Here is a 26,062-nt window from a genome sequence, read left to right on the forward strand (position 1 = left end):
TCATGGCTTCTCTGAACCTCCACCCGTGATAGATGTTTAACATGCTGTAATGCATATTACTCTGTAATGACTTTGGTGGAGCCATTACAATGAGTTACACCAGTGACAGATTGATACTTAAGTCAGTATATGTTTGCATAATATCTGTCTACGTTCTCACATAGCCCCCCATTACCGGCACACATATAGCATAATGACAGCACGGAGAGCCATATGACTGGTGGGTTCAGCCCTATTCCCTGTCACATATTGCCATGGTACCCAGAGCTGAATCACTGAGTATGTTTAAATAGGCGGACATTAATTTATAGAGTAAATCATTATGAAATGGAGGAAATAAGTGACTATCATTGGCACTGATTTGATCTAATGGAGCCTCACGCTAAATTGCTAATATTCTCCCTCCCCCAGGTTTTTTTTTTCCTCTTAAATGACAGAAACAAATAAAAATATAAGCCTTTGTTCAACCTGCCTTCAAAACACCATTGCCAGGTACATGGCTTGCTGATTACGTACAAATTTACCTTACCTCCTCCCTGCTGCTTCCCAGGCTGGGGAACAGGATTTCTTCCTTTTGGTTTCAGTAAAGCCTCAGTGACCTGAAAATTGAAGGAAGACAATTTATCGCTCTCCCCTAAACTGTCCTTTCCCTTTCTTATCTGGAAGCAGGCAGCTTTTGGTTCACTCGAGTGGAAGCTGGCTGTCCATTTCCTGATGGCAGCGAAGAGCAGACTCCCATCTGGTTGATGCAGATGCCACTGTTTTGACTTTATCCAGGTGGTCACCCAGCAAACCCTGTTGTGCCTAATTATTTAAGAGGGTTGTGAAACACTAGGTGATTTTATATACCATATGTGCTAGAAAACATAAGCATGAAGATGCTGTGACTTAATGATGTGGCAACTTCAGCTCTGAATCTTCCGTGTTTTACGGATTAGATCTGACCTTTCGCTTTACTGTAATGCACTTTGTAGCGTTTAGCATGAAAGAAGAGCAAACAGCATTGGAGATGGGAAGGTTATCGGCAGCGGTGACAGAGCCATCCTCCATCCTCTATCAAGATAAAGCACTTGACTCAATTTTAGAATATCCATCCTAGCAGGGAGAAGGCGGGAGGAGCGGGGGAGAGAGCCTGTCCTTTAAATGGAATTTCAGGATTTGGAGTTCAGAGACTTCCTTCGTGGTGTTAGAGCAAATCACAGACCTTCTTCAGAGCAAAATAACAACACACCGGGTCTCCTGCTCTGGTTATTAATTTATTTATTTTGAACGCACATAGTTTTGCTGCTTTGACTTCTCAAACAATGGGAAGGTACAAGGGGAGAAGGATAATAAATTGCATTGCCTCTTTTTTGCCATCACAGGAAACCTTGAGGGACTGTTCAGCAAGCTAGAGCTCTTATCTGCCTTTGGGCGATCTCATTATCAAACCTTCATTTTGCTCCCCAGCAGGAGAGATGGCCTGCAATGTATGATAACCTCTACTTATGAAACTCACACTCCAGAAATCTCTGATAATAGGCCAGCTAAAATGGAAAACCAAAGAGCAGGCAGTGGGTTTTCAGTCGCCAATAAAGACTGTACACACACACACACACACACACACACACACACGCAGAGGCAGGTACCGAGACACCCTTATGTTTATTTATATTTCTATGCATCAGTCCAACTCTGACGGCACCTCCCAGAACTTAAACGACAAATCTGATACGGCTAATATTTTCCAGCATACTTTGAATAGTAGTCTCAAGTAAGCCTGTGCAATACAGGGGGCTGTGTCCCGTCTACAGAGAGGTCAGTGGAATCAGTGGGAATTATAACCGATCTAACCTGCTCAGGTGTTTTTATAAATCCCATTAAACACTTGCTTAAAGACTACTGAAAATATGAGCTGTGGGAACATCAGTAGTTCCTGGGGGCACGGGGGAAAAGGGGAGAGGAGGAATAAAGAGAATGAAGTTCCTAAAACACTTGGGCACTTTGATTATATTTATTTTCAATTACTTTCCTGTTGCTAACTCTCCTGTGAGTAGACTTTGCCACAATGGTTTAACTCCTTGCCCGCACTAGTACCATTTGTGATGACAGCCCCCTGATTCACCCCTCAGCCACCAAACCCTCCATTTCTGAACCCTTCACCTCTCTGTGGGCAGTTGAGGAAAAAATGGGTTTCCAGCTCTCCCAGTGCAAATCTTTCTGGGTATGGGCTAGAGAAGATGAGAGGTTGAGAGCCCTCCACCGAAAAAGCCCTGTTAGCCACTCAATCTTGTTTGCACCAAGACACCTCCAGCTCAAGATCCACGTGTGAATGGTGATTCCTCCCGTTTCCTCCCCATGAAGGAATTTTCCTGCTGGCCCCTCTGGGCAGTGAATGACCACCTCCCTCTGCAAGCCGTGCGTCATGACCACCTCCCACTGCAAGCCAGGCGTCACCCACATGCTGGCTCGTTGCCACGCCGTCATGAATACCAGCCTCTGCCAAGCTCCCTGTCTCACCCAGGGGTTGAAGAATGGCACTGGGGGGTCAAGAGATGGAGAGGAGGGGTGGGCAGGGGGTCTGAGGGGTTCAGCCCACCATGTCCTGCAAAGTGATCCAGCCTACAGCTGGCCATCAGGGCACAATCACAACATACACCCACGACCAGGGCTTCTGCAGTAACTGCCCACCCCAGGTTGGGAAGGTGATGTGTTGAGTCATGAAGCAAAGGTGAAGAGCTGAAGAGCTCCTTCCAAGCACAGAAAGGTCTCCAGAAGGACTCACTTGAATGCACAGCCACACTAATCTGTGCATTCCCACTTGCAAGGCTGCATCGCAACCACATCCCAGCTCCACAAGCCCCCCAGCCCACCCCAGAAGTAGCTGCTCTGCCATGGACAGGCTGTGCTGTTCCCCCCGGGCAGAGGATTAGGCCATGCAAACCCTACCGCCCTGCACCCCTGGGCCACCCACATCCCCATTCCGCTGCCGTGCCAAGGGCTTCTTTATCACAACCTGAAAAACGTGGTAATCCAGGCTATGAACTTCATTTTTATCTCCTTTTGTTGCACCACTGGGAGACGGTCTGGATCAGAAAGAAAATGATGTGAAGGTGAAACACCTGGAAGCATTAAAAACCCTTCCCCTCTTTTTTTGTTTCCATTTTCCTATCAGTAAAAAGGGTTAGAAATGGCCAGTTGGTCTCCCTCACTAGTGTGGGTGATGCAAAAATGTATCTGAACTTGTAAAATCTCCCTAGGCATAACACGCTGCTGAAAATATGATAACAGTCTTAATTATATTTTAATATATCATGTGGATTATATTTTTAATACCTTAAAAAATAATCAGCCTGAAAAATCCCAGCTAGTGAGGAAATAAATGCAGAGGACAAAAATACTAAGATATGAAAAGATTGTTCTTATTAAAGGCTAAATAGGTCTTGCTTTTAAATTCCTATTAAACAGGAACGCATATTGGAAAATAATCATAAAAAACCATGGGAAGGCACCAAGTTACCTGCCTGGAGACCTCATTGGGATGGGTTGTCCTTGCTGAACAAAGGACTAAAAGCAATAGGGTTCCCCCCAGTTTTCTGCTCTGGATCTTAGATATGGGGAAGTGCTCACCCACGGGTGTTTCCCCGAAGAAGCAGGGGCAGAGCGGGGAGCAGGGGCTCCCAGGGTGCTGGGGCTCACACCGTGTGGGGGGGAGGCAGGCTCCATTCCCCCTCCCTCCCTGTGCACAGCCTGTAGCACTATGGCTGAGCTCACCACCACCATACACCCCGGGAGGGTGAACAGGAGCCAGGTCACACGTGCTCTTACAGCTCCAAAACGCACATTTTTTTTGGTTTACGTTAGAGGTTTTCAGTTCCAATGCCTATTAATCTAGTACTTTTCAGAAACACCACAACCCCACTTTACAGCAGATAGGATGACATTTGGGTCATCATAATGGAGAGCAGAGTTACTCACTGAGTGCTAAACCAGCCAGGGCTGGAGCCAGGTTGGTCTGGGCAGACCCTACAAGGGTCCACATGAAAATGGTGATATTATCAACAAAGTCAAGCCTACTTCGAGTGAACACGCAGAAGCCTTTTCTTTAGAAATTGGCGAGGATTTCGGTGGAATTCAGAGCAATCCCCTTTTAACAGAGCTGCCTGAGCTCTTCTCAGGTGTTATTTTGCAAAACACAAAAACCTGAACCCTAAAAACAACCTCACAAGGCAGCAGATCTCTGCTCCCGATGTCCTCCACTTCATGTTTCACATCAATGCATTGGTCGGATTCCAGGGAGCTGGAAGGAGATGGAGCTCACGCTCGTTCTCCTCTCCCATGCTAAGGGCAGGTAATTATCTCTGCATTCCTGGAGGAATGTTACAATAAATATGGCTGTCATTTTTCATTACTGCACAGTGAACAAAGGGAACAAAGAGAACAAAAGAACGTGTGGTTTTGCTAACCTGGGCTTGCGTGTGCTTGTATATATGCAAGATGTAAGTAGAGGGGGAGAGTTTATTGCTATTATTTATTGTGGATAAACCAATCTGGGTGAATGTCTCAAAATTTACCAGTTTTTCAAACTAATTAAAAATCTTTCTCTGGGAAAATCCTTACCTCTTACTTGCTGTCCCACCATAAGGATTGTTGGCTTAAAATGGAAATTATTTGAAAGGCAAGAAACACAATCATGTCTCCTTAACTTCTACCCTACAAAGTACAAACACTCTCTTTCTGATTCCCTTCACCCCCCCACCCCCGCCATTTGACATCCTCTTAGTAGTGGCTGGATTTCTGAATTTCTCTTGATGGCCACCGTCTTACCATGTTGGAAAATATGGCAAAGGAATTTGTGCAAATAAAGGTACTTAGAAAATGTGTGTGTGTTATTCTTCCCTCTATAGTCATCTATGACAGTTCTGTTTCAATGCAGACAAGACAAAATAAACAATGGTCAGTACCCCTCATCACTGAGTATCTAATCTGAGGCACAGCCAGCTCAGAGTCCATCTCTATGCCTGTGTATTTTTTTGCGTGGTGCCTAGGTGTTTTTACTGACTAACTGAACAGACACTTTGATTTGCCAAACTGTTTTTTACAGGAAAAGAAATTAGAAGGTTCACAGTGATCACACTGATGCAAAATCCTGAGATGCAGGAAGAACAGTTTGCACTCACCTGCCTGAAGTCTAGCAGCAAATGGAAAATTTCAGTGTAAGCAAACATTTTGCCTGGCAACTGTCTACATATGCAACATCAAACTCTGGAAAGGACTAAAACCCACGTAGCTAACAACAGTTACTAGTGTACAAAGGATGCCTGCACCAAGTCTTGCCTTTCCCTTTCTCTATTACCAGAGAAACTTTGCTGAGATCTAGTAGTGACAAATTCACTGCTGTTATATCCAAAACACTATACTCAGTCTTCCACGCTGTTTTCTACAGCTTTTGTAAATCCCCTCCTTTTGCTTCTCAGCTCTTGATGAGTATGGTTGTACTGCCACTTCCACTACCACCTTCTCCACCCCAAGGCTCTGGTCCCTGGTGGTCTCTGCTGCACCCACACTCGTTTGCTACCAAGATCCAACCTACAGAGACCCAGGCACCAGCTAATGTCTGCATCAGAGACACACTGAAATCCCTCTCCCCACAGCAGCGCTAAAACATCAGCCTAACAAGGTCTTGCAGTGTCAGACCCTCTGAACAATTCCTGCCATTAACTACTCTCCAGAAGTCCACAGCTGTCATGCTGCTGCATGACCCTCTGTTATTCTGGATCCAATGTACTGAAAACAAGTAATTTTTATATATCTATGTTTATATCCATCCATCCATCCATCCATCCATCCATCCATCCATCCATCCATCCGTCTGTCCATCCATATCTCTCTTGGAGCTACAGTGGCTCCATATGGGCCCAGAGCTGACTTGGGAGAAGCTCAACCACCCCAGAAGATGCTGGTTTCCAGCAGTGTGGACAATCTGCTCCAGCAGGCATGGGATGAGCTGGGTTCTCTCCCAGTACTGCACCAAGGACTGTGCAGACACATGAGCGTCATGGGGCTGATGCTCAGCTGCAAGAAGGCTTCATGATGGACATTTCTGTGCTGTATGCAAAGGGGCAGCCACATCCAGGCTAGGTCCTCAGCACCCTTTGCTGTGGTAGCACAAAGCCCAGTCATGTAACAGGATTAGTTCCTGTACAGCTTCAATGAGGGGGTAACACAGAAGTTGTGTAAAGCAACTGCAAGCCCTGTCAGAAGTGCAGGAAGTGAGTAACTGGTGAAAAAAAATAATTTCTGAAATAAAGAACACTGATGAACAATGAGATATTTCTGATTTGTCACTCTCTCATCTGGTCCTAACTCGGTCACTCTAACAGGCACCTTCTTGTCAGTAGCCACAATGAAATCAATTGAGTGGGAGTGCAAAGCATCAGCATTACTTGCGAGAACAATTCAGTTAGGGAAGGTTGCTCTGCTGGTAATATTAGAATCAAAACATTCAAATGCAAAGACAGAGAGGCTAACAATTCAATTTACGCTGTGAATGCTGAACAGCACATTAAGCAAATCAGTTCAGATGGCTCTGCGTTGTTCTTGTTTATAGAAGACCAGAAACAAAATTTCAAATTTCAAATCCTGAACCACATCTAAATGCTAGAGCTGAAGCACTAGAATATTAGCTAATGATATTTTTATTTTTCTGCATTTAACACAGCCGATTTGGTCTTCTACTTCTGCCCTGTGGTCCATAGAGAACTGCTGTGGTCTTTTACAGAAGAAATATCACGCTTACTATGCAGCTACACCTCATGTCACGGGCTGGAAGGCAGGCATTTTAGGGATGTTAATGTTATTTTTTTCCCCAATATTCTTCTGCCATAAGATCATCCACAATGTAATAAAGCTTCCAGCAAGAGTTTGCCATTTCCCCCACAGTTTTAGGCTCAGGTTTCCAAAGGATTGTGAGTTTCCAAAGTTGCAAATAGCCATTCCAAGGATTTTGAGGAACTTTACATGTTTGGTACCTAACGATGGCAGGTTATACTAATGCCATCTGTGCCATCAGGACTTGGGGGTGTTCCCCCACCTCTGACACGCTGCCTTGAGCCCTTCAGCAGAGCAAAGAGTCTGTACAAATGGGAGAGGTGCATGATAACACCCCTTCCATGATGGACCCGATCTTGGGGAGAAGGTCTTCAAATGTTCCTGGACTCTGTCTTAAACCCTGGCCCATGCACTCCAGGGGTCTCCAAATATTGCAGCAAGGTGTGTGTGTGTGCATATATAAATATATGTTATACTGCACATAACTAGACAGGCTAGAGACACGGATGAGAACAACCCATTACAGCAAGACCTAGATCAGATTGTAATTTTATAGCTGAAAGCATCTTTTTACAAAAACTTGAGGAGATGGAAGGAAAGTCCCCCAAACCAGGCAGGCGGAGACAGCAGGGCTGGAGGCGGCAGAGCCAGCCCCGGTGCCGGCAGTGCTGCCGTGTCCCCACGGTGCTGTGCACTCCCAGGTAGGGCTAATTAGCTCTTGTTGAGCACCACATTAGCACAGCGATGCAGACCTGGGGACTCGCACTCGCTTTCACGCATACCCCGGCTTGCTTGGAGCTACACTGTGCCACTTACAAATGTTTTAAGATTCATTAACCTCCCTCCGCACTCCCCAACCGGAGAGACAATATATCAGGATAGGAAACCTGCAGCAGCAGCGAGACAGACAGGATGATAATTTCTCACCCGTTCTCCTTTCCTCTGCTCTAACACACTCCAGATAATCACACCCGAAGCTAGATCAGACAGGGACAAAATTAACTGGAACTAGAACTCGGTCCTCACACATTTCTTGCTTGTATCTACACAAGGCACCGTGACCCTTCCCTATCTGTCACCTTGTCTGTACGTCAACCGTAGGAGCTAACAGCCCAACTTCCCCACGCCATGCAAGCCCGCTCTGCTGTTAAGCGAAAAGGATATTGAGACATTCCCGGTTATGTGTACGCTGTCCTCCGTGGCCGTGTGTGCACGCCTGCACATGTGTGAGGTGACACAGGCAATCGCACGCCTGGTTATCTGAGTCCCCTGTGCATTCCCATGCAGGCATGGGAATTCACGGAGTGTTTTCCCCACGTCTCTCTCTTTTCCCAAAACTCAAAAAGTCAGTGCCTATAATTTAACCATCTCTGCAGTGCTGTTATTCAGTTGTTTATATCTCAAAAGTATGGAAAATATTCTTCAAAAAATGACCCTGGTAATGTATTATGAATTTGTCTTTTTATTTTCACAAATGATCTTTGGAAAACTAGTTTTCTTTGGTCAGAACATAACCTCTTCAATTTTATGAAGGTTACTGGGAATTAGATGGGTCTACTGTGCTTTTCTGGACCTGAATTAACAGTGACTAGTTTGACACATACTACTTAGTTTACCTAGGTAGGGTATTACTTTCTTATCTAACTACATTAATTGATTCTACATCACTTAATAGCTCAATAGCTTATCAGGTTACTTCACTCACTAGACAAGCTAAATGTCTGGAGGCAATTAGAGTGTCATTCTCCGTAATAACAAGTTTCTCTGAGAAGTTGCTGATGAGGTTCTTTATTACACAGATTATAAAACGTATCTTCATACTGTTATAAATATAGGTACAAATTGAAATTACTTACCAGGAGTCCCACTTCCCTAGCAACCAGGCAGATTTTAGGCTCGTTTTAGGAATGGTTGCTTTCTCCCTGTCCTCCCCCCTCCCCAGTGCTCTCTCCTGCCTTCCTCGTGATCTGTGTCCAATTTTCTGTCACTCAGAGGTGATCTATGACCACAGAGAATCTGTCACTACATCCCTTGCAGTTTGCCATTCTCAATGTTCAGTTCATTTTGAAGATGTTACCTAAGGGACACCAGGGCTCAACATCACGGTTTAATTATGGCTGTTCTTCTCCTTGGCTGCCACTTACACGGTAAGTGCAAAGCCGGAGAGGAGCTCTTCCCTTTCACATTTCCATACGCCGACAGCCGTGCCATACAGGAGGTTACACACAAATCCCCAGCCTTGCCCCAGCAGAAGGTCTGGATGACCTGTGCTGATTTCCACCCCATCCTCCCACTGCAGCTTTCAGCTTCGGCTTGGTTACCTGGCTCACTTCTCACCTATGCATCTGAGAAGCCCTTGCACATGTTTAATCCTGTGCGACACAGCACCATGGCTGGAAAGCCCTCTCTGTGCTTCTCCAAATGCCCAGCAGAAACCTGGATGCATTTTGCTTACCACTGCACGCATTCAAACAGTAATAAATGCCTCTTTCCACAGACTAAATTAATAGTGTTTAAAATTAAGTGGAAGATCATTAAATTCATTTGTTAAGCTGTCTACAAGGGTGAGTTGTATGTGGGAAAGAGCCCAAACCCAATACAACCGATTCCCACTTTTGTGCAATCCTCAGACCCATCTGCACTCCACAAAGCCTAAATCAATATTTTCTTATCCCAAACCAGTGTCTCGCTTTTGGGCAGCGAGGAAAGTGAGCAGAGGGGGAAGAGGGGATGTAAGAGCTGGGCTTTGGGCTCCTGTGATCGTAGCACTGTGCAAAATGGACAGTCGAGACTCTGGGCGATTGTCCCCCAGCTGCCGCTGGCTCTGCCCCCAGGCTCTCTGCTCCCCTCACCTGCTTCTCTCCGCCTCATCAAAGCCAGCACTTTAACACTAAAAATCTCTTTGCATTACTGCTGTGGTTTCTGTGAATGCATTAGGAAGGCTCCTCTGATTGTCACAGAAGCGACAATTTGCTGCGGTGCCTGCAGTGGCAGAGGTGTGGGAACGGTGACCCTGGGTCTCCTCCTCACTTGCAGCTTTCCGGTTGCCCATGGAGGAGTTTGAGGAGGTAAACAACAAATCCCTGCAAAAAGACCCTCCTTTGTGTCCCTGCCACAACTCCAGGGCTGCTGGACCTGGGGTAGTTAGTCATGAGCTGGATGGAAAATACTGCTAATATGTAAAAAACCCATTATTCTTGGCTCCTCTTTATTAAAGCAGAGGTTTTAGATAATTAAGATGCACAACTCCAATTTGCTGCGGGGCACGATGTATTGTTTCTGTTCTCACCCCCTGGCAAAGATATGAACAGAAAACCACCCATCCTTGAAAATCCTGGAGCCGTGCTTGAAGGTGACAGTCCAGCTGCAGGCTGGGGTCCCAGGAGAAGCAGCCCTGGAGCAGATACAGACCGTGCGCTCCTGGGGGTGGGCGAAGGGGTCCTGTGCCCCATTAGGCTCTAATTATAGACCTGGCTGAAGGGCAGCGGCTGCAAAGTCCTGCTGTCAGGCAATCCCCAACCAATGTTTTCAATTCTTTGCTTGGGTGCACTGAATAATGATTAAATAATATTCAAAATGTTAGATTTTGTTTTGATGAAAAGCACCAACAATGCTACTCCAGCCTCTCCACCCCAGACTTCAGAGACAGTCAGCCTGGGAAAGGGCAGAAGCGTGATTTGAAATAGCAAGGAAAACCCTTCACCGTGTTGTTTCTTTTACCCATTCTAAAACTTGCTGCTATTTCTCAGCTGTCTCCTGTAGCCAGGCAGGCAATTGAAGCTGCCATTAATTGTGCTCGCTCTTCTGTTTCTCTAGGAAGGTTTGGGGTCACTGCTGGAAAAGCCACGGGAGCTATGGGAAGATGGAAAAAATCAGTGGAATTAAGGCTGAGGGTGTTTAAGTATTGCTTGTGATCTTGGTTTAAAGGAGGAGACACCCCATCTCCCTCCATGGAGGGAAAAGTCTTGACCTCACCCGGGTCCCTGATACATGCCCGAGGGAGCGGTGGCTTTTCCAGCCCACACGGAGGCTTTGCATGTAGGGGAACCCAGGAGCCCTTGGCCCCTGGGGTGCGGCAGAAGAGGAAGGCAATGCCAGGTCCCATCCCAAATGGGACCTCCTCCACTGACATGAGCACCTCTGTCTTGATGCACATCACAGATCCCACGTTTCCCTTCCCAAAGCAGTTCCTCTAGGCTCTTGGTTTGGCTGAGGAAACCATGTGTTTTGCTTTCAAACCCCTGATACTCATCCACTTCTCACATAAACACCCTCCTGCCTTCGAGAATAAGGACATTGCACAGAGCATCCTTACGAGATGTTGTCCTGAGCTCTGAGACCCTTTGCCTGGCATGTGCCCATGCCCGGGAAGCAGCAGGACTCTGAGCCTGCAGGATGGTGTCTGCACGACATAGAAGCAGCCTCCAAACGGCAGAACGGTGTTTGTGTGCAGTCACAGCAATCCTGCCCAGGCTGCGGCTGTGCGGCTCAGCCCGCTGCGTCTGCTCTCTGTGCCTCCTATCTTTGGCATTTAAGATGTTCAGTAATTTTCAGAGGACAAACAAACAAAACCCTGGCGGTTCGCATTTAAATAGTATGCAAGACCCACGGCTAGTTGATATTCACCAGCAAGAGATGTCTGCTACCTCAGAACAATTAGTCCAAAATATTTATCAGAAATAAGTGTTGGGTTTTTTTGTCCAAGTTTTTGAAGTTACGAGGCCTCAGATGGGATTAATGGAAATTTTAATTAAGATATGGAAATAAGCTGCTTTCTCCCTGTCTCTCTGAGACTGCAGGGAGTTAACATTATCCTCAACAGCATGTCTCAACCTGCTGGGGGATGTATTTGCAGGATGACTTTGGTTTTAAGTTCACCTTAGACAGGATGTTTAGCCAGGAATTTAACATGAACCCCGAGTCCATGTCTGCAAATAGCTGCTCTGCCCCCGAGGATCACAACCCACCCCCCTGCTCTCTTGCATCACAGGGGCAGCCAGAAGCACAGACCCCTTTCCCACTGCCGGGAAAAGCATTCTTGAAGGAGGCAAAGGGATTTAAATCCTTTTACGTGTGTTCTGACATGCATCCTGGCCATCTAGCCGATTAGCTGGGCTCCATTCATCAGAAGAAGATAAACAGAAATGAGAACTGAAGGGGCAGCAGCCGAGGAGAGGAGCCCGGTGGCTGCACGGGGATGCCAGGCTGTCGGGAAGAGCATCCCTAGAGGAGCAGGGGCTCTGCTCCGGCACTTCTCCAGGCTTGTGCTGCTTCAGACGGGACCCTGACAAGGCTGGTGCTAAAGCAGGAGTGAAGCACTGATGATTTTAGGTTTGATGAGCAGTGCAGACCTCCCCTGATTTCATTCAGCAAATGCCCAACACCAGCAGAGCGAGTTTCCCCCTCTCGATATGCTGCTGTTGCTTGTGGGGAGACATCTATTTTATGGGTGTTTTGCCCTCTTTATGCCACAGCATTGCTAATGGTGTGAACAGAGCTTTTTTTGAAGGTAAAGGATTTTAATTCAAGCCTTGGAGCAGCTTTGACCTCTAGTTTTCCAAAATTTCATTGGAAATCAGGAATCCAAGTATGCTGCAGAGCTGGATTTTCACACAGAAGCAGAAATTGTGACTTGCATGGAGAGGGTGTCTCAGAATGTTAAGGAAAGGTGTCTGCAGGAACTGTCTGGAAGCTTTTCTGCTTTCTCTTCCTCCTTTCTCCCTTTAGTCTGTATAGATAAATCTCAGTTTTCCCAGTCTGAAGAGGAGGGAAAATGAAACATATAGGCACCTGTGTTTTTCAAAGAGCACTGTATTTTTAAATGCTTGACTTCAGAAAATGATGTCCTGGCTTCCAGATACACTAAACATCTGTATTTCTAGCCAAGCCCAATAAAAGCAGAAGTTTTAAGACAAGGGGATTTTAATTCTGCTTCCAAAGGTAGTGGAAAGTGTCTGGTAAAAGTATTTCAAATTATTTATATTATTTTGCACCCTGTGGGATCGCATTTCAATTTCTACTGACACTAAAAAAGTTGTTTTATTTATGCGAAACAAATCTCATTTTCAAACCTGTTAAACCAATGGAAACACATCTGCATGCACTGTGAGTAACATTTCATGTGAAGATCACAAAATAACTTACGAGCATTAATTAATCAAGTACTGAGACCTAAGCATGAGCTATCTGGGCATTTCTATACCAAATCCATCTTACTGACAAGGGGGGACTAAAAGGCATGAAATGACTTGTCCAGGGTCACAGACAAGTCCATGGCAATACTAAAACTGAAATTCAGGAGTTCCTTTTTCTTCAAAACCAGAGCCTGTCCTCTAGCATTGGGAACAAAGGAAAAACGAAAAAAGTAAAAGGAATAGATGTATTAAGGATGCCCAGATGTTCTTGACACGGAGGGCATAGGTCAAATCTGAGATCCTATTTCAAAATCTAGAGAAAATTACCTTTCCAATGACATGTGGCGTGACCTTCAACTCCTAATAGTCTAGGAGCAGTCAATTTCTGAACGTTTGGATCATGCATTTTACATTCAGGATCTCTAAATCATCTCTTATCATTTACTTACTTCTCTCCGATAATGAACACTATTTTTCTGCTGTATATCTCTTTTTTCTGGGGGCTGCATTCTGCTACACACTTTTCAAAAGCACATTGAAAATCTCAAAGCACAAACCTGACATTTAATGCAAGACTCGGGTATAGTTGCTGATTACTGCTTGCTTGTATGTTTTGTACAAAATGGGCAGACAGACTGCAGAAGGCTGGAAGGCATTAAGCAGAGATGATTTTGAGGAGATCTCAACCAAATTGAACTTTTTTTCAAGTAAAGCCCAGCAGGGGATAACAAAAATTAGGGTTGGATTTACTAAAAATGAAGTGCTCTGGTGATTAAAAAATGGTTGGCTGCAAAATCCCAAACTGCATTTGATTGTGAAAGAGCACCAAGCCAAGATAGGGTAGTTTTAATAAATTGTGTTGCTAATTATAAATATTTCATAGTATCTCCATTTGTACAATAAGGATGGAACTGTTTAATGGCAATTTATTAGTGCATGCACACAGATATAGTGTGTTTTAATCTTCTTTTTCTTTCTTTCCCCCTCCCTCGCCCCCTTGGTTCTTCCAAATAGGAAAAAATGATAATCGTTATCTAAGCTCTTGACTTCCCTTGACTTAATTGCAATCTAAGCCCATTTCTAATCTGTACAGATCACAGTTGCACGATTTGGAGTTTAATTTGAACCCCTGGTGAATAGATGCACAGAGGCTGGAGGGTTTGTGTGTGCACACGTTTGTGTGCTCAGTGTTTTGAACACGCCTTTTTTTTCCCCAAAATCTAGCAAAGAGGTCTCTCTCTCTTTTCCCTACGAACACACACAGCATCTGCCTGCCTGCCAGTATTGCAGCTTTCTAAAGGATCAGGATTTTTTCCCCAACTCCATATTTCATGATATAAATAAAACTAAGAGCCTTTGAGGAAGAAAACCATAATTTGCTGAGAGTGGAGAAGACCAGAGCAGTTCTTCTGTGCCTGGTCCAAAGTGTGTCGTGCCCCTGAGCTGGGGAGAAGATCCCTTTGTGCTTCACGTCTGAGATTGCAAAGCTGTCTAAGAAATCTGGATGCCTAATTCTTATTAGAACGCTAAATTGAGGGTTTTCTTAAATATCCTTCACCTCACGTGTGCCTCAGGAGGATTCCTCCATCCATTTAGAAATACTGCGAAGGGAATCTCAGTCTCTGCATTAATGTGGCTCAGCTGGGGAGAGCAGGCAACACAGATGAAGTAAGAAACAGCGTACCTAAAATTTGAACCAACCCATTTTTGAAGCTCAAGAGAGATGAGTTACCTATTTTTCTACCTTTCTGATCATTATTTTTAAAGCATCGACCCATCCTAGATTAGGTTGAAACCTCGAAGCACTGAAATATCTCCAAACCTAAATAAGAGCAGAAGGACTGGGTTTGCCCCTGTAGGAACTGCATCACCTGCACAGTCGAGGAATAACCTCAAAACAGCTTCTGCCATGGAGGAAAACACACTGTCTCCTCCCCTGCTCACTTACTAACATAAAAGCAAAGCCACGCACACTGAAAAAAATATTTGCTATGCTTGTAGCTAAGATTTAGGTTGATTACTGCTGAAATAAGACTTCCACAGTTTTAATTAGCTACAGGGTGGGAGCCTAGCTCATTACTCTGAAAATGTAATGATGTTTCCGCTTCCATTTCCACAATCAGGTTCCTGTCTTTATGAAGGGGCTTCTGGCATACTAAAGATGGGCTAGGAGCTAGTCAAGCCACATCCACTGTTGCTGGACCAGAGTTTGGACCCTGATGGGGGACTGTGGCTGGACTCCATCCCCTGCGTCGGTCTGGCGGAGCTGGGACAAGTTTGGGGTGAGCCCTGAACTGGGTTCAGAGGCAGAGGCTGACCTGTGCTGGATTTCCACCTCTGCTGCCCTCCCCAGCACCCTGCAAGCCTGCAGCGCCTACTTCAGCACTCCTGGTATCTTGCCCGATCTGAACTCTTCTTCCAAGAACAGATTCCCAAACCCTCCTGCACGGTATTTTTATCTGCAGTATATTCAAGGTCGTAATAAGCTCAGAATTATCCTCACCTGAAATGATGCATTGTCCAAGCTTTCCTCCAAGCATGCTCTTACATGCCTGGAAGTCCCAGTGCCTGATGATTAACAACGACTCCAAATGGGGACTAAGAGACAAGCCATGAAAAATGTCCCCGCAAGACAGGGAGGCTGAATGCGAGGAAATGAATCCCTTTAAGCTGCCCTGAGAGTTACTTTTAGGACGATGATAGCTCCATTAGTTGTATCTAAGGTGCCACTTCACATTTCATGCTACAGCGAAGTTTTCGTTTGACCAGCAGTGATTTGCACAACTTGTGGAAGTTTCTTTCTCAGCGCTGGCACGTTAAAGAAAAAGGCTATACGGCGCTGCGGGCGAGATCCAATATTTTGTTGTCATGTATGATTGCCTATTGACTGTGAAAAAGCAAATAACACAGTCTGAACCATGCAAGCTTCTGGATACCTGCATCCAAGCCTGTCTTGCTGCTTAAAAAGAGGCTCTTTGCTAAGCAGCTGGGGGGGGATCCCATTTTGCCTGACCCCAGAAAATGTGTCAGACTCTCCCAGTCAAGAAAAAGGACGTCTTGCCTTTAACTCAATTAGCAAACACTGCCAGCTCTGACAGTCCCTAGCTCAGTCCCCAGGCTGTCAGCTGCTGGTCCAATTTTAGTTTTGTGTACTGTCTAGATAGCAAATTTATTGATGAAATATGGTCGTAGGTGTAAGAAAAACTTGGAGGATCTGACACAACTTCTTGAACCTATACTTATGAAGACTAATGTATATCTTTATGAACTGGCAAATGCATCTTTCTGTCTCTGAAGGTTTGTGTATGTGAAAAAAATATCTGCAAAACAAGATGTTAATACTTGGAATGTTGGCTTGGGTTTTTTGTCTTTATCTTTTAGTCCTGTTGCAGTCAGCGAAAAAAAAAATCTGGAAAAAACCGACATATAAGTGTTACTGTGACAGTGCTGAGGAGACCCAGCCCCAGAGCAGCACTCTGTTCCACAAGTGTTTTTCCTAGCTTAAAAAAACCCAAAACCACCGGTGGAAGAGTTTTGCTTTCAGCATTATTGGGCAGTGACAGATGCAGTTCCTACCCTGCTGCACATGTAGATGATGTTGTGTCAAGAGACCAGCGGTGCAAGGGGAGAGTGGAGAAGGGATCTGCAGGTTGGCAGCTGGGAAGGAACGTGACACCATCCATAGAAACCTGTGACTAAACTTTGCGTTTCTCATTTAAATTAATGCCAAACATATAGTACATTGCAGTAAGTTAGCTTCCTGTCTACATGACATGTTTCCTGCAAACCGAGATCTCCGAAACCTCAGAGCCAGCTCAGAAGAGGTACCAGGGGACAGATTAGTGGGTTAGTCCCCCCAAATCAGGGTTCTGTAAGCTCTCAGCCCATGTAACTCTGAAGCCAATGGGATCTGTGGGAGACCATGATCTCAAATAATCAAGACAAAAATAATTGCAATGGGGAAGATCGTAGGGAGATCTTTGCATGTGTGGGGATCGCCCTTCACAAAAGGGAGGGGGAACCAGAGCGGTCAGGGCTGGTGGGGATATGGCCCCATGGTACGCTGAGCAAGGGCTGGAGGGGAAAGAAATCACCCCAGTTTTGTAGAGGTTCTCTGAAAATACCAGTTAAAGTTCTCCTGAAGGACTGTGAGTGTGGGCCAGGAGGGAACTACATCAGAAATAGAGGAGCTGGTGCAAAGTCCATGCTCATGGCTCCCCTTCTCCGAGCCTTTGGAGAGGAAGCAGGATTGAATCCAACAAACCACAACCCATTTACACATGGAGTGGGGAGCAGGCGGGGTGGCTGTCTGTGGAGCCAGGGAGCAGGGGAAGGCAGAAATCTCTCAGAAGTGTGAGAAAAAATGTCCTCCATGTGTGGGAAGAGTGGGAGAGGTCAGGCAGATAATGCTGCTGGCTTCTGTTTTGTGGCTCGGGTCTTCTCATGTTCTAACTGACTGTGTTTGACACGAGCATGCCCTCATTATTTTAATTTAACTATAAGTTGCATATCGTATGTTGTTAATGCCTAGTGCCTTATTTGATAGAAGAAAAAGGTTCTGAGCCCATAAGGGGGAAAAAATCAATAAATTACAATAAAAGTGAAAGAAAAACATTTCTCTGGCAACCGGCAATGCAGCACCAGCAGGAGAAGCAGCCGCACTAAGGGGGGAGAAAAGACAGGGGAAAAAAATAAACAAGATGTCTCATTAAAAAAAAAAAAAAAGAAAAAAAAGAAGAGAATTTAAAGCAAGGCACATGTTTTTGTAGAAAAGGAATAGTGAGTGAAAAGAGGACAGTTACATGGAGTAATTCCCCTTGAAAAGCTTAGATAAATGGGAAGGAATATATCCTAAATAATAGCTGAGCTTTGCTGGGCACTGAAGACAAGTGAGAGGAGGGAAGAGAAACCACCACCCAACGCAAGCACAAGGCAGCAAGCTGCCCTCCTGCACGGCTGCTTCCTCCACAGCCTCCCCCAAGCAGCCTCCACAGTTCAAAAGTTTCCTTCTGGAGGGGAAAAAAACATTTCAATTGGTTCTCCCTGCCCCAGTTAGGAGCGGAGGGGGAGGACAAACATGCTGGGTGGCACTGGTGCCTGGGCACGGGGAGCCCCATGGCTTCGGTGCAAAGCCCCCTGCCCGCTCCAGGGCAACTTCCATGGGAACATCTGGGGCCAGAGCTCGGTCCTGCCTGCGCTCTCCCTGCACCCCCGTCAGGGGCTGAATTTTCAGTGGAGGGTTTTTATGGGCACATCAAAACCCTCTGCTCTGGCACCCTGCCTCGGGGGAGGACAAAACAATGAGGGTCACAACCTGCTCCGGGACAGAGAGACCTGCTGGGATCTGCCCCTCAGGCTGTAATCACGTACTTGAGCTGACACATCCCAGCCACTGGATCTCTGCAGGTGCTTCAGCCCGTTCCCACTGCCCACCTTCCTCGCTGCTACCATTAATAGGGAGAAAAAACGAGCTCTGCAGTCATGCAAACATTTAGCACTTGGGTATGGAGTCCCTGACTTCATTTGACAGCTGGCTCCTCAGGCTTTTACATTCTGATTTTTATTTCTGTTTAGAAACACAGAGAAGCCCAGCGCTTCCTGAGATATCACGGTGCTCGCTGGCACGGTTACACCAGCCCTGTCCATCTTGCGTGTTAATGCTCACGGTGCCGGTGCTTTAAGTTTGAACTAATCAGCAATTCATCGCTAATGACTCTGAGGAACTGGTACTTGGAAGTGAGGCTTTGGAAACAAACTCTGGGCTTAGAAAGTTGTGAGAAAGCTATCTAATTATTGGCTGCTGGGTTATTTTCTTGTTTAAGAGACCTTTAAGAGTGAGTCTGATCTATTCCCTTTGCAGGTTTCTTCCTCCCTGTCAATACTGAGAGTTCATGCGAGGCAAAACACTGGATGCATTGGATGATCTTCTCACTTGCCTGAGAGTCGCTTAACAGCGTGTCCAATATTTTAAAGTTTAAAAGTAGTCGAAGGCTTTTAGAAGAAATGAGATGGAAACAAGCTGTTTTATATGCATGAAAATGACATATCCTTGGTGGAAAGCTGCTAACAGCAGAAGGAATGGGTTAAAGAAAAAAACCCATTGTTAGTATGAGTTTAAAAGTAACAATGAAATTAAATAGGTATGCTCAAATAAGGATTTAAAGCCAGATTTCAACCCAGGAAGCTCGAAACTAGCTGAAGGGAGACACATGGCTGCAGAAAGCCTCGTGCTCTTGCAGTGAAACCTTGCAAGGCTGTTTGTTCCCATGAGAGATTCCCCATGGCTTCTCGTTGCACAGGTACCCGCGTGTCCTTTCTCCACAGAGGTTTCATTCCTTGCCTCATTGGCAAGAGCTTGTACAGGAAGAGGCACTAAAAACACCTTCAGTGACTAATTTCACTGTTTTAATATATGGAATCAAAGCTGTTACCCAGCAGAATACGGTCTCTCAGCTGCCAGAGAGGATATTTTTTAGTACTTCACAGCCGACCAGAGGAATTGCATCATGCTATACCCCCAGTGAAGATCAGAGTCAGTGGGAAACACGGCACATACAGCCACTATTTCAGTTAGTAAATTAATCACACTGGATGTGAACTCCTTTGTTCGCTACCTCTCTGCAACCTGTGCTGCACAGCCAGCCTCGCTGACATCCTACAGTCCAAACAAGGCATTATTCATGCTAATCCTAATTTGACTGAAAAAAGAAGCAGAAGCCCACACCGTGACCCTTTGCTATGCTAGGTGCTCTCCAAATACAGACCAGAATGACAATCCCCAACAAACTAAAGTCAGAGAGAAAATCCTTCTCCAGACTCTAAACTTCTGTGGATTAAGCACTTCCATGTATGTGTCTACCCCTATTCCCGTGCGTGTGTGTCTCACCATCAAGACTGTTTCTTCCCCTGATCGCTGTTGCCTCGTATCAGCCTGCAAAGACACATGGGCTCAGTCTTGAGTCAAATAAGAAAAATGGAAAGCAATACAAGCAAAGCAATGGACACGACCATTGACTTCTCTGCAGGTTTGCTTGCAAAGAAAAGCTGCAGGCAGAAAAAAAACAGAGAGGGAGGAAATCTGGGGCCCAAGGAGAGTCTCATGGGCATGGGTAACAGGCCTGCTGCCACTGTGGTTCATGGAAATGCCCAGCTCCCCTGCAACGGAGCAGATGTCAGAGGAGGTATTCCCACTGGCTTTGCTTTCCCCACCTCTTCCAAGATCCTGTGTCCCCGCAGCGGTTTTGCAGGGCGCTCATCCTAGTGACCTGCGCTCCGAACGCTAAATAACATCAGATTCACCCGGTCTGGAGTCACGCACTGGGAGGTGTTCCAGTCTCTGCGCTGATTCACTCCTCGTGTGGGGATACACCATCGCCTTTCCATCCCAGCATCCTGCCCACCCCAGGCCAACAGAGAGGAGCAGCCAGACGTCTCGCTGCCTGCCAGCCCTCCTCCTCCTCCCACAGTGCCCAGGAGAGGGGAGAGCATCCAACTGCCAGGCGACAGCCGTGTATCGCAAGGGGAATTTGCCATCATCATTATTCTGCTCTAATCATGCCATAGCAACCACCCCAAAACTGTGACTTTTCAAGGAGAATTGGGGTATTTTTCAGCCTATTTGATCTGCCAGAGTGCTGCAGCTTGGGAAGAGTCCTAGATTGAGGTTAGACCCTAAGGACCTGATTTGCAATATTTCTGCCCATCGGCCCCATTCAGAAAGAAACTGAAACTTGTGCCTGACTTCTTGTCTCACTGAAGTCATACACACAGGAGTCAGAATTAGGTGAGACGGCAGCGCTGCGTTACGCATCACCTTAGGCTCCGGTGTTAACAAGGCAATACAGATGCTACGAGGTGCCGCCATGTCAAAGGTGAAAAATACACTTTATCTTCCTCATCAGGCTGTTGAGAGAATTCCAAAGAAACATGTGCGTGTCTATATTTAACTCTTGTTCCTTTTTAAAAATAAATAAAAAATAAATTATTCAGCTCATACAGGCGATGAATATAGGCCACAGAATCCAACACACAGCAGCAAAAGTACTCCATTATTAAGTCTGTAATTGCTAAGAATTAATTTGCTAATTGCATGCAACTAATCTGCGTCCTTTTTGTTTTATATCAATTAACAGAGTAATTAAAAAAAGCAATCTTCTTGATAGTTCCTCACTGGCAGACTTAGCCCAGCAGAGCTAATGAAAGAGGGCCACCCTTTAACTAACCTCATTAGTATCTCTTCTTTTGTTAAACATCCTACAAAAAATAGTTAATTTTGCTGCATGAAAGTCCTTGATGTTAGACGGCTAATGAGGGGGCCACACGGCTCTGATTCGGTGCTTGTTTGGAGAGTGGCGCTGCTTGTTGCGAGGCAAATGCTTTTCCCTGCCTTGCTGCCCCTTCAGAGATGGAGAGTCAGGTAGGCAGCCAGAACTCTGTACTGGTTAGAGTTTTATAGATATGAGCAATTGCTAACTCTTTAAAATCCCTTCCAGGTCAAAAATGAAGTTTGTTTCATGAATTTTTTTTTTTTTTAAAAAAAAGCAAACGAGAGAAGACTGACTGCAAGAAGAGAGCGGCTGGGGGATGGCTCTTCCTAGGGTTTGATCTGAAAAAATACTGTTCTGAATAGAAAGATGAGGTTCCAGCTATGGCAGAGACGTTGTGCTGGAGGTTGTACACATGGCGTAAGCGATCTGTGCCGGGAGCAGCCGAACGCAGCTCTGGATGCCTGCGCAGGCTCATCCGAACAGCGGATGGGCGGGTGTCTGCAGGCAGGAGCTGGGACATGCACGGAGACCTGCTGGGATTTTCAATAGCTTGAAATTTCCACTCATTACCTGCACTTCTGAAACCCTCCGAGGATCTCTGCTCATTGGCAGCTCCTTGCTTTAAATCCACCCGTGCATGAGGGGAGCACAAGCCCTCATCAGAGACACGTTTCTGGCTTACAGCTACCTGAAGGGCGGTGGTGTGTGCGGCAGTGATGTCCAGGGCATTTGAAAGGTGCTGGAGGAGGGGGGGCAGGGTGATTTGGCAAATGGAGGGGAGTCACCACCAAGGAGGACACGAGGATGGGTGTGTGGCTGTGCCGGTGTCACTGCAATTGAGGAAGGAAATCCACTGCTCTGATTACATAATAAAATAGACTTCCAAGTCCTCACACCTGGTTGAACATCATGTGAACCTTTGTATGAGGCATCTCAAAGTTCAGCTGGGCACTGAGCTGCACTAACGTAGCCTTCCTCAGAACCTGTGCCCTTGGTGCTGCCCTCACTCAGCAGGATAAAAACACATTAAGTACTTTTTTTTTTTTTTTTTCCCCTGTTGTGACAGATATTCTATAATATTCTACTGTCCAAAGGAGTGCTTGTGGGGAGAACTCAGCATCGCTAGCACAGCAGACACACACTGCTTCCCAGGGCCATGGGTTCTTTCATTTTCTTTGCTTTGCTTTTAGGTTCTGCTGGGTTAGGAGATGCCGGTGCTGGTGGATGTGGCATGGATGCCTCATCCCCACAGCACGCTGTGGTGTGGTGCACCGTGGTGGTGCGCAGGGCGCTGGGCCACATGGTGACTTCATGGCTTTGGTTTAGCGCCGTGCCAGTCACTCGCTTCCCTGTCAGGCTCATCTGAAGGTCTTTGCAGCTCATGTCCTGCTTTTTCTAATAGCTCCTGGAGCTGGAAACCATCCTTGCTGTAATGAGACCTTCCACCAGGAGGCAAGTCGGGATTCACAGTGGCACAGCAAAGAGCGGAAACGGCTCTAGCCAAGAGCTGTCTTTCACCAGGGGTCCCAGGTGATGCTCAGATGCCAAAGACACCAGGAATCTATCTCTGAATGCATCAGATGAGACTTACAAATTTTTCCCTGGGTTGGATTTCTACATTTGCTCAGTAGATGTGCTGAACAAATTGTCAGAGTAGCAGGTGGCAGCGTTAGCAGTGTTTTCCTGCTCCTGGAGCTGAGCTTTGTCAAAGGAGATCGGAATGGGTCCACGTTACTCTGAAATGACAAGCCAAAATGCAGGCAGGTTCAAAAACCTCCTACCAAGTGAGCTGGGAGCCCAAATCCTGGACAGAGACAGAGAACGTTGTGCTTCTCTTTAGGAGCTTTTTGGAAGCCACCTCTCCCTTCAACTGTTCCTCCCAGGATGGGTGAGTGTTCCCCATCACATTTAAGGGAAACCTGCCAGTGAGGTGCTGGACCCAGTCCTGGAGCTCCTTAGCCACAAACCAGAGCTCATTTCACCATCCTCCTGCCTGTTACCTGCATCTTCAAGACATGCTTTCACAGGCAGCCTGAAACCTTTTCGTCACTCTCGATTGAAAAGAAGGGATGAAATAAAAAATAACCCACAACTGCTATTGCTGCAGTACTGGTACCCCTGAAGCAAGGGTGTCTGTGCACCAGTGAGAGCCGAGAGCTGGGTGACAGGCTCTCCTGCACCATGCCCCATGCCCTAGGGCATTACCCTTTCACAATGTCTTTAGTTGACTTGATTTTGACCCAAACTCTTACGTAGATACTAATGACAGTTAAGGATTGCGCTGACTCGTTCCCTGTGTTTCTGAACAAGGAAAACCGCTTGCTATTGTTTAAAACCCTCAAGATTTTCTTTTCTTCTCCCTGTGTGGGGACATCTTGGGAACAGGGGGACAGTGAAGCCCACAGGTCTGCCTTGGGGTCCCTGTGTGGGGAACCAAGGGGAGGCAAAGCAGGGGAGGGAAGCGAGGTGTTACCACCAAGGGGGGGTTGGGGGGGGGGAACAGAGAGAAAAAAAGAAAGAAGCCAGATTTATGCTTCAGCCATTTCCCTCCATAATCAGCTTATGTTGTAGAGTTAAATGAACCGATGGGGAACTCACGCAGGCGGACGGGGCTTGTCAGCTGAGCACTTGTAAATCACCCGCCGGTGTGGGAAGCGCGTGCAAGGGCGGGCGTGCAAGGGTGGTCGGCCGTGCACGCACGCGTGTGGTGGGGGCAGGTGGGGCTGGCGGGGGCCCAGCACCCGTGCTCGGCGGGTACCCCTCCCGCCAGGCCGGGTGTGAAGGAGCAGCTGAGACGAAGTGCAATACCTCCCACTCCTCTGCCCATTTGTTTCTTATGAATGCATAATGAATGCTAATGAATTCCTCACTTGGGGCATATGGTTAAGACATATAGAGCCTAACCTTGCTACAGAGAAGAAAGACCTTGATGTTACAGGATGGGGGAGGGCTGGGAGTAACCCAGCGATTCGTGAGCTGAGCTTGGGTCAGTGGGACTCATCCTGCTCCAGCCCAAGGTCTTGTTCAAACACACAAGGGCTATGGGACCTGGAGCAGGAGAGAGAAATTATTTACTTCCCTACTAAAGAAAAGGCAAACATATGCCCATGGATGTGTTTTAGAGGCTGAGAGTCCCCATGAGGTTAAAGAAAAAGGATTTCTCCTTTCTCTGGAGAAAGGAGAGGTATCCAAACGAAAGTGTTGCACGCTGCTGCAGAAGGGAAATGGATACGCAAAGGTTCAGAAGCAGGGTTGGAAAGGACCAAACCCACCTGCAGCTTATGCTTCTTTATGTCCATTCAGCCCTTGGGCTTCTCAACTGAAAGCAGTGACTGGAGCATCTGAAGTGAGGGATGGATTTGTGCAGTGAACAGCCTCCTCCAGCAACCCAGCAGAGCCCCAGCTCCCCAGACAGATGCTGCTCCCAGGTCTGGCATCGGGTCCTGCCCTGAAAATGGGGTAATATCCCAGGGCTGATGAGGAAAGCAGGGCAGAGCAGGAGTGGTGTGAAGAGGCTGCAACAGCACCACAGCTACTGGGTTTGGAAATGGAGAGAAGGATGAGAGGGTTTCAGACACAGAGGGATTAACAGGAGGTGCAGCAGTGGGGCCCAAATGGCCAGCGTGACAGTGGGAGAGGCTCAGGGTTGAAAGGCGGATGCCTCAAACATGAGGATGATGATGAAGGAGACCAACACAGCCACACCAAAGCAAAGCAAGCAGCATGCTCTAGCCCCAAGGACCTTCCCCTCCTCACTCCCCATCCCTGCTGCTCCATGCCCCTCCCTGTGCTCCTTCAGTCACATTCAGCCTTCTCAGCATAGAGGTTTAGGGTTATTTTAGACTCTGTAGCTTAACCAAGTAATCTCTGAGGGACTGGCAGCTATGACACAGGAGCCATGAGTAACCTCTACCCATTGGTACGCAGTTGGTGACATGCCAGAGCACCTCCAGCAGCAAGAGGCACCCATATTCAGGCCACAGCGTCCCACCCAGTGTGTCACAGGCTGGCTTAGTGGCATTACAGCAAGGTGCTATAGGTACCAGCGCAGTTTGGGACCCTGCAGCAGCATGAGTTCATGGTTCCACTTTGGGCTGATGGGTGAGCAAGAGGTCTGTGAGCAGACTTCTGCCTTCCTCCCTGGAGATCTCAGGTGCTAGAGCCTCACAGGTTAGTGCTGCAAACCCTGGACCGTGTCCCAGCCTCTCACAATCCAGTATATTTGGAAACTACTGAGAGACTTCTTTTTTAATTGGAAAAGCTAACAACTTTGGATCTAGTCATGAAGTGCTGCCAGTAGCCGAAAGAAGCAAAAATTTACAGATCAAGATTTATATGAGCTAGCTTAGATACCTGTAAAAACACACAGATCTCTCTACTGGGCTGTATGCCAAACTACTCCTGGCTGAGTTTTGGGTCTGCATACAGCTCTTACAGCTCTGCTCTCAGTCCCAAACCAGGCAGCGCTAACTAGTTCCAATATTCCTCCATGGATTACTGTCATGTCTGTGAGATACCAACAAACATGCATCCTGATGGCCTGTCCCCAAAGGGTTAGAAAGCATCAAGAAAATACTCAAGGACTTTCAAAAATGACTTTCAAAAATTTCATCCACACCAACAGTTCTTTCAGTACCAAAACCTGTCATAGGACCCTTTTGGAAACGTGCAGCAGGCAGATTTCTGAGCGAGACAACCTCTCTTGAACAGCCAGGGTCTGAGCTGACACATCAGCTGGATGCTCTACCACTGCCATTAGGACTCTGACCATGGGTGGTGAAAGCTTGTCTTTCTCTTTGCTATTTTCTGGCTGATTCTATCCACATCCTCTCCCCTAAACTGTAGCAGAAG

At 46.6% G+C, this 26,062-nt stretch overlaps 1 long non-coding RNA gene across 3 annotated transcripts in view; it reads right to left on the reverse strand.

Moving 5' to 3' along the window:
- The window catches only part of LOC130156536 (uncharacterized), a 189,414-nt gene that overhangs the window by 59,210 nt on the left and 104,142 nt on the right, over positions 1 to 26,062 (reverse strand). For all 3 annotated transcript variants that reach the window (XR_008824457.1, XR_008824459.1, XR_008824458.1), the window contains exon 3: positions 530 to 599. This is a non-coding gene — a long non-coding RNA (uncharacterized LOC130156536). The remainder of the gene's footprint in view (positions 1 to 529; positions 600 to 26,062) is intronic.

This window comes from Falco biarmicus, chromosome 10 (assembly GCF_023638135.1).
Source record: "Falco biarmicus isolate bFalBia1 chromosome 10, bFalBia1.pri, whole genome shotgun sequence".
Classification (NCBI taxonomy): Eukaryota; Metazoa; Chordata; class Aves; order Falconiformes; family Falconidae; genus Falco; species Falco biarmicus.